Here is a 9,876-nt window from a genome sequence, read left to right on the forward strand (position 1 = left end):
ATCTACCAAGAGAGTTATCATCTATTTTATTTGTAGCTGTCTATTTACCACCACAGACCGATGCTGGCACTAATACCGCACTCAACCAACTCTATAAGGACATAAAGATACAAGAAAATGCTCACCCAGAAGCGGTGCTCCAAGCGGCCGGGGACTCTAACTTTAAACTTAAATCAGTTTTAACATTTTTTTTACCAGCATGTCATATGTGCAACCAGAGGGGGAAAAAATCTAGACCACTTTTACTCCACACACAGAGACGCATACAAAGCTCTCCCTCCATTTGGCACATCTGACCATAATTATATCCTTCTGATTCCTGCTTACAAGCAAAAACTAAAGCAGGAAGTACCAGTGACTCGCTCAATACGGAAGTGGATGCTACGCTACAGGACTGTTTTGCTGCACAGACTGGAATATGTTCCAGGATTCATCCAATGGCATTGAGGAGTATACCACCTCAGTCATCGGCTTCATCAATAAGTGCATCGACGACGTCGTCCACGCATCGGGCTAAAGGCTAGAGCTGCCGTTTTCAAAGAGTGGGACTCTAATCCGGACTCCTATAAGAAATCCCGCTACGCCCTCAGACAAACCATCAAATAGGCAAAGCGTCAATAGAATATTAAGAATCCTACTACACCGGCTCTGACGCTCGTCGGATGTGGCAGGTCTTGAGAACTATTACAGGCTACAAAGGCAAACCCAGACGCAAGCTGCCCAGTGACGCGAGCCTACCAGATGAGCTAAATGCCTTTTATGCTCGCTTTGAGGCAAGCAACACTGAAGCATGCCCGAGAGCACCAGCTGTCCTAGATGACTGTGTGATAATGCTCTCGGTAGCCGATGTGAGCAAGACCTTTAAAGGTCAACATTCACAAAGCCGCGGGGCCAGATGGATTACCAGGATGTGTACTCAAAGCATGCACGGACCAACTGGCAAGTGTGTTCAATGACATGTTCAACTTCTCCCTGACTGAGTCTGTAATACCAACAAGTTTCAAGCAGACCATCATAGTCCCTGTGCCCAAGGAAGCGAAGGTAACCTGCCTAAATGATTACCACCCCGTAGCACTCACGTCGGTAGCCATGAAGTGCTTTGAAAGGCTGGTCATAGCTCACACCAACAGTGTCCTCCCGGATACCCTAGACCCACTCCAAATCGCATACCGCCCCAACAGATCCCCAGATGACTCAATCTTAATCGGAGTCCAGACTGCCCTTTCCCATCTGGACAAAAGGAACACCTATGTGAGAATGCTGTTCATTGACTACAGCTCAGCGTTCAACACCATAGTGCCCACGAAGCTCATCACTAAGCTAAGGATCCTGGGACTAAACACCTCCCTCTGCAACTGGATCCTGGACTTCCTGACAGTACCTTTGCAGACCCCAGTTTGAAAACCCCTGCTGTAGGCTACTTGCCTCCATAATATTTTTGTCTCTGTTGAATGTGATACTCTTTTGTCCATTAGTAAGTATTGGCCTCTGAAAAACATTTATTTCTACCAAACCTTTTCCACATCTAATCTCACCCAATTACTCTCTGAAATCCACTGTTGACCACTTCTACAGCATCATAACTTCCCATAGGCACAGATGTATAGAATGTCAGATACATATGCTGCCCTGTGTGTGACTCACTTTCAAACAATTGACAAATCCCCTGTATTCTAAGGTCTCAGCTTCAAAGCCCCCAGACAGCAACAAACACAGGTAAAGATCTACAGCCGGGGAGAAGGTTGGTTGCTTTCAAAGTATTGCTCCCTGTCTTGAAATGTGACACAGTTCTGCAAACTGGGTGTGTAGTGGAGTACAAGGGCTGTATCCCAAATGGCACTATTCCCTATGTAGTGCAGTATTTTATATGAGGAACGGGGTGCCATTTAGGACTCAGCATAGGTGTGTAGTGTGGAGTACTGGCGCTGTGGCAGGCGGTGGAGATGAATGGGCACGCAAGGAAATCTCATTCACAGGATGACAGACAGTCTTCTATGACACCACCACCTCCATTCTCTCCTCTCTCCATTCCAGGCCTGATGTTCAATCACAACCACAGCAGCACTGCTGTCTGTCAGATGCTTCATAATTAAAGGAGAGATTAACCAGCACCAATGTTATAGTCCGGTGTCCAGACGCCATATTGAGTGTCCAGGTCTTGTCCCAGTGTCGGATAAATGTTTGCTGCAACCTGGACTTAGGGGTAGGCGTAACATAGCACATGTAAATCCAGGCCACTCCAATTAGGATGGTATGTATTAATTTGTGGATGTCCATCATCCATTTCATCGATATGTTATGAAATCCAATTTGTTGTCACTAACGTTAACTAGGTGGCTTTTAAAAAAAAAATGTATTTCACCTTTATTTAACCAGATAGGTTAGTTAAGAACAAGTTCTAATTTGCAACTGCGACCTGGCCAAGATAAAGAATAGCAATTCGACACATACAACAACACAGAGTTACACATGGAATAAACAAAACATACAGTCAGTAATACAGTAGAACAAAAGAAAACAAAAAGTCTATATACAGTGAGTGCAAATGAGGTAAGATAAGGGAGTTAAGGCAATAAATAGGCCATGGTCGAAGTAATTACAATACAGCAATTAAACACTGGAATGGTAGATGTGCAGAAGATGAATGTGCAAGTAGAGATACTGGGGTGCAAAGGAGCAAGATAAATAAATACAGTATGGGGATGAGGTAGGTAGATAGATAGATAGATGGGCTGTTTACAGGTGCAGTGATCTGTGAGCGGCTCTGACAGCTGGTGCTTAACCTGTTGGGGCTAGGGGGCAGTATTTGCACGGCCGTTTCTAAAACTGTTTGAATGGTGTCTGTGAGTATAACAGAACTCATATTGCAGGCCAAAACCTGAGAAGATTCCATACAGGAAGTGCCCTGTCTGACAATTTGTTGTCTTTCTGTTGCATCTCTATCGAAAATACAGCATCTGTGCTGTAACGTGACACTTTCTAAGGCTCCCATTGGCTCTCTAAAGCCGCCAGAAAGTGGAATGGGGTGTCTGCTGTCTCTGGGCAAAGTACAACAGCTCTGTTTGTGAGTGGTCAGCCTGGGGACAGTGACACTGAGATGCGCGTTCATGAGAATTCAAAAAAAAAATCTTTCAGCCTTTGAATGAATAGAACGTTGCCCGGTTGGAATATAAATCGCTCTTTTACGAGAAAAATAGCATAAAATGTTTTTTTAACCTGTTATGGCTAGGGGGCAGTATTTTCACGGCCGGATAAAAAATGTACCCAATTTAATCTGATTATTACTCCTGCCCAGAAACTAGAATATGCATATAATTATTATCTTTGGATAGAAAACACCAAAGTTTAGAAACACCAAAGTTTCTAAAACTGTTTGAATGGTGTCTGTGAGTATAACAGAACTCATTTGGCAGGCCAAAACCTGAGAAGATTCTGTACAGGAAGTACCCTGTCTGACCATTTCTTGGCCTTCTTGATTATCTCTATCCAATACAGCGGATCTCTGCTGTTACGTGACACTTCCTACGGCTCCCATGGGCTCTCAGAAGGCGGCAAAAAGCTGAATGATATCGAGGCAGCCCCTGGTTGAAAAACATTAGCGCGTTTGGATAGTGGCCAGTCACAGTACTATGAGACTCAGGCTCGTGCACGAGGGGATCCCATGCTTTTATTTTCTCTCTCTTTTGTACGTAAACACGCTTTCCCGGTCGTAATATTATCGCTTTTTTACGAGAAAAATGGCATAAAAATGTATTTTAAACTGCGGTTGACATGCTTCGAAGTACGGTAATGGAATATTTAGAAATTCTTTGTCACGAAATGCGTCGTGTGCGTGACCCTTATTTACACTTCGGATAGTGTCTTGAACGCACAAACAAAACGCCGCTATTTGGATATAACAATGGATTATTTTGAACCAAACCAACATTTGTTATTGAAGTAGCAGTCCTGGGAGTGCATTCTGATGAAGAACACCAAAGGTAATCAAACCTTTCTAATAGTAAATCGGAGTTTGGTCAGGGCTAAACTTGCTGGGTGTCTAAATAGCTAGCCGTGATGGCTGGGCTATCTACTCAGAATATTGCAAAATGTGCTTTCACCGAAAAGCTATTTTAAAATCGGACACCTCGATTGCACAAAGGAGTTCTGTATCTATAATTCTTAAAATAATTGTTATGTTTTTTGTGAACGTTTATCGTGAGTAATTTAGTAAATTCACCGGAGGTTTGCGGGGGGTATGCTAGTTCTGAACGTCACATGCTAATGTAAAAAGCTGGGTTTTGATATAAATATGAACTTGATTGAACAAAACATGCATGTATTGTATAACATAATGTCCTAGGTGTGTCATCTGATGAAGATCATCAAAGGTTAGTGCTGCATTTAGCTGTGGTTTTGTTTTTTGTGACATTATATGCTAGCTTGAAAAATGGGTGTCTGATTATTTCTGGCTGGGTACTCTGCTGACATAATCTAATGTTTTGCTTTCGCTGTAAAGCCTTTTTGAAATCGGACAGTGTGGTTAGATAAAGGAGAGTCTTGTCTTTAAAATGCTGTAAAATAGTCATATGTTTGAAAAATTGAAGTTTTTGTATTTTTGAGGAATTTGTAATTCGCGCCACGCCTATCATTGGATATTGGAGCAGGTGTTCCGCTAGCGGAACGTCTAGATGTAAGATTAAACAGCGTTTGACATGTTTCTAAGTAAGGTAATGGAATATTTTTACATTTTTTGTCATGAAATGCGCTCGCCCGTCACCCTTCGGATAGTGACCTGAACGCACGAACAAACCGGAGCAATTTGAATATAACTATGGATTATTTGGAACCAAAACAACATTTGTTGTTGAAGGCCTGGGAGTGCATTCTGATGAAGAACAGCAAAGGTAATCCAATTTTTCTAATAGTAATTCTGAGTTTAGTGAGCACCAAACTTCATGGGTGTCAAATTAGCTAGCCTGTGATGGCCGAGCTATGTACTCAGAATATTGCAAAATGTGCTTTTGCCGAAAAGCTTTTTTAAAATCAGACATAGCGATTGCATAAAAGAGTTCTGTATCAATAATTCTTAAAATAATTGTTATGTATTTTGTGAACGTTTATCATGAGTAATTTAGTAAATTCACCGGAAGTTTTCGGTGGGTAGGCTAGTTCTGAACATCACATGCTAATGTAAAAAGCTGTTTTTTGACATAAATATGAACTTGATTGAACAAAACATGCATGTATTGTATAACATAATGTCGTAGGAGTGTCATCTGATGAAGATCATCAAAGGTTAGTGCTGCATTTAGCTGTGGTTTTTGTGACATATATGCTTGCTTTGAAAATGGCTGTGTGATTATTTTTGGCAGGGTACTCTCCTGACATAATCTAATGTTTTGCTTTCACTGTAAAGCCTTTTTGAAATCGGACAATGTGGTTAGATTAACGAGAGTCTTGTCTTTAAAATGGTGTAAAATAGTCATATGTTTGAGAAATTGAAGATATAGCATTTTTGAGGTATTTGTATTTCGCGCCATGCGATTCCACTGGCTGTTGACTAGGGTGGGACGCTAGCCCATAGAAGTTAAAGCTAGTGAGGGAGATATGAGTCTCCAGCTTCAGTGATTTTTGCAGTTTGTTCCAGTCATTGGCAGCAGAGAACTGGAAGGAAAGGCGACCAAAGGAGGAATTGGCTTTGGGGGTGACCAGTGAGATATACCTGCTGGAGCTCGTGCTACGAGTGGGTGCTGCAATGGTGAACGGTGAACTGAGATAAGGTGGGGGTTTACCTAGCAGAGACTTGTAGATGAGCTGTAGCCAGTGGGTTTGGCGACGAGTATGAAGCGAGGGCCAACCGACGAGAGCGTACAGGTCGCAGTGGTGGGTAGTGTATGGGGCTTTGGTGACAAAACGGATGGCACTGTGATAGACTGCATCCAATTTGTTGAGTGGAGGCTATTTTATAGATGACATCGCCGAAGTCGAGGATCGGTAGGATGGTCAGTTTTACGAGGATTTGTTTGGCAGCATGAGTGAAGGATGCTTTGTTGTGATATAGGAAGCCGATTCTAGATTTAATTTTGGATTGGAGATGCTTAATGTGAGTCTGGTTTACAGTCTAACCAGACTCCTAGGTATTTGTAGTTGTCCACGTATTCTAAGTCAGAGCCGTCCAGAGTAGTGATGCTGGACGGGCGGGCAGGTGCGGGCAATGGTCGATTGAATAGCATGCATTTAGTTTAACTTGCATTTGGAGGTCACGGAAGGAGAGTTGTATGGCATTGGTGTCGTCTGCATAGAGGTGGATCAGAGAAAAACCAGCAGCAAGAGCGACATCATTGATGTATACAGAGAAGAGAGTCGGCCCGAGAATTGAACCCTGTGGCACCCCCATAGACTGCCAGAGGTCCGGACAACAGGCCCTCCGATTTGACACACTGAACTCTATCAGAGAAGTAGTTGGTAAACCAGGCGAGGCAATCATTTGAGAAACCAAGGCTGTCGAGTCTGCCAATAGGAATGTGGTGATTGACAGAGTCGAAAGCCTTGGCCAGGTCGATGAATACAGCTGCACAGTAATGTCTCTTATCGATGGCGGTTATGATGTCATTTAGGACCTTGAGTGTGGCTGAGGTGCACCCATGACCAGCTCTGAAACCAGATTGCATAGAAGAGAAGGTATGGTGGGATTCGAAATGGTCGGTAGTTTGTTTGTTAACTTGGCTTTCGAAGACCTTAGAAAGACAGGGTAGGATAGATATAGGTCTGTAGCAGTTTGGGTCTAGAGTGTCACCCCCTTTGAAGAGGGGGATGACCGCGGCAGCTTTCCAATCTTTGGGAATCTCAGACGATATGAAAGAGAGGTTGAACAGGCTAGCAATAGGGGTTGCAACAATTTCGGCAGATCATTTTAGAAAGAAAGGGTCCAGAATGTCTAGCCCGGCTGATTTGTAGGGGTCCAGATTTTGCAGCTCTTTCAGAACATCAGCTATCTGGATTTGGGTGAAGGAGAAATGTTGGGGGCTTTGGCGGGTTGCTGTGGTGGCTGCCGGGCAGTTGACCGGGGTAGGGGTAGCCAGGTGGAAAGCATGGCCAGCCGTAGAGAAATGCTTATGGAAATGATCAATTATCATAGATTTATCGGTGGTGGCAGTGTTTCCTAGCCGCAGTGCAGTGGGCAGCTGGGAGGAAGTGCTCTTACTCTCCATGGACTTTACAGTGTCCCAAAACTTCTTGGAATTAGTGCTACAGGATGCAAATTTCTTTTTGAAAAAGTTAGCCTTAGCTTTCCTAACTGCCTGTGTATATTGGTTCCTGACTTCCCTGAAAAGTTGCATATTGCGGGGGCTATTCAATGCTAATGTAGAATGCCACAGGATGTTTTTGTGCTTGTCAAGGGCAGTCAAGTCTGGGGTGAACCAAGGGCTATATCTGTTCTTATTTAAAAAAAATTGGAATGGGCATGCTTATTTATTAAGATGGTGAGGAAATTACTTTTAAAGAACTAACAGGCATCCTCTACTGATGGGATAAGGTCAATCCATCCAGGATACCCGGGCCAGGTCGATTAGAAAGGCCTGTTAGCTGAAATGTTTTAGTGAGCGTTTGACAGTGATGAGGTGTGGTCAGTGATCACTGAGATCCTGGTTGAAGACAGCAGAGGTGTATTTAGAGGGCAAGTTTGGCAGGGTGATATCGAAGAGGGTGCCCATTGTTTTGGATTTAGGGTTGTACCTGGTAGGTTCCTTGATCATTTGTGTGAGATTGAGGGCATCTAGCTTAGATAGTATGACGGCCGGTGTCCAGGGCACAGCTGTGGGCTGAGGGGGGTCTATAACAAACGGCAACGGTGAGAGACTTGTTTCTGGAAAGGTGGATTTTTAGAAGTAGAAGCTCGGATTATTTGGGAACAGACCTGGATAGTATGACATAACTCTGCAGGCTATCTCTGCAGTAGATTGCAACTCCGGCCCCTTTGGCAGTTCTATCTGGTTGGAAAATGTTGTAGTTAGGGATGGAAATGTCAGGATTTTTGGTGGCCTTCCATAGCCAGGATTCAGACACGGCTAGGACATCAGGATTGGCAGAGTGTGCTAAAGCAGTGAATAAAACAAACTTAGGGAGGAGGCTTCTGATGTTAACATGAATGAAACGAAGGCTTTTACGGTTACATAAGTCAACAAATGAGAGTGCCTGGGGAATAGGGGTGGCGCTGGGGGTTGCAGGGCCTGGGTTAACCTCTACATCACCAGAGGAAACAGAGGAGTAGGATAAGGGTATGGCTAAAGGCTATAAGAACTGGTCGTCCAGTGCATTCAGGAACAGAGAGTAAAAGGAGCAGATTTCTGTGCGTGGAAGAATAGATTCAAGGCATAATGTACAGACAAGGGTATGGTAGGATGTGAGTACAGTGGAGATAAACCTAGGCATTAAGTGACGATGAGAGAGGTTTTGTCTCGAGTCACCAGTTAAGCCAGGTGAGGTCACCGCATGTGTGGGGGGTGGGACAAAAGGGCTAACTAAGGTATATTGGGCATGGCTGGAGGCTCTACAGTGAAATAAGACAATAATAACTAACCAAAACAGCAATAGACAAAGCATATTGACACAAGGGAGAGGCATGTGTAGCCGAGTGGTAATAGAGTCCAATGAGCAGCAATAGGTGAGTGAGGGAGCCAATTCAGTAGTCGCTACTACGCTAGGCGAGCTGGAGACACTTCGATTCAGAAAGTTAGAGGCCTGGTCTAGCAGATGGGCTTTCGGCGACGTCGCAACGGAAGAGCCTGTTGAAACCACCTTGGACGATTACATCGACAGACCAGTCGTGATGGATCGGCGGGGCTCCGTGTCGGCAGTAAGAGTCCAGGCCAATTGGCAAAAGAGGTATTGTAGCCCAAGAATTAGCTGGTGGACCTCTTCAGCAAGCCGGGAAATGGGCCTAGCTCGAGGCTAGCTCAAGGTTAACTGGTGCTTGCTTCAGGACAGAGACATTAGCCAGGAGTAGCCACTTGGATTGCAGCTAGCTCGCTGCGATGATCCGGTGTAAAGGTTCAGAGCTTGCAGTAGGAATCCGGAGATGTGGTAGAGAAAAGCAGTCCGATATGCTCTGGGTTGAGAGCATATCTGTGCAGACTGGCAAGTATTGACCGAGCTGAGGCTGCCTGGTATCCGAGTTAACGGTGAAGACCGCTAGCAGTGGCTAACTGACTACTAGCTAGTAGTTAGGTTCTTATTTTTCAGAGTAAATAACTCACAGACACTAGAGAAGCTTGACCAACTTTAATTCTTCTCAAAGGGTCGACACAGCTGTATTCAGACAAAAACATGTTCTCACCATCACAAGTATATATACCCCACTTTAGACACTCCTCCTTCTCTCCAATCTGTACATCTTATGGTTCCACAGGAAGAGGGTAACAGGATACTAAACCCTTATTACTCCCTTCAGGGGATCTGACCTGACCTCTTGACCTCAACCCCTCCTTCGCCATCCACAGATGTCCATCAGCTCCCCTATAGCAGTCCTGTGATCTCCACCCATCCACCCAGCACATTCCACAGCCACTGTCTTTCTACAGATCTCACTCCTTTATATACTATGCGTCTGATCTATCATGTCTTTAATATCTCAATGTTCAAAGTTTAGCTCGAATCCAACACTAGCTACTAGTTAGCTGGTTAGCTTCTGATGGGGCTTCCGGTTCTAAAGTATAAAAATAATCTGTACCACATTGGGTGAGGCGGGTTGCAGGGGAGTATATTCAGTCCGTAGATGGTTAGTGAGATTAAAATATATACGAAGAAAGCGATATAAACACGGGACAGGACGGGACAAGACAAAACACAAGTCCGACTGCTACGCCATCTTGGAATTTGCGTATAGATATATTT

Source organism: Salmo salar, chromosome ssa25, assembly GCF_905237065.1.
Source record: "Salmo salar chromosome ssa25, Ssal_v3.1, whole genome shotgun sequence".
Lineage (NCBI taxonomy): Eukaryota > Metazoa > Chordata > Actinopteri > Salmoniformes > Salmonidae > Salmo > Salmo salar.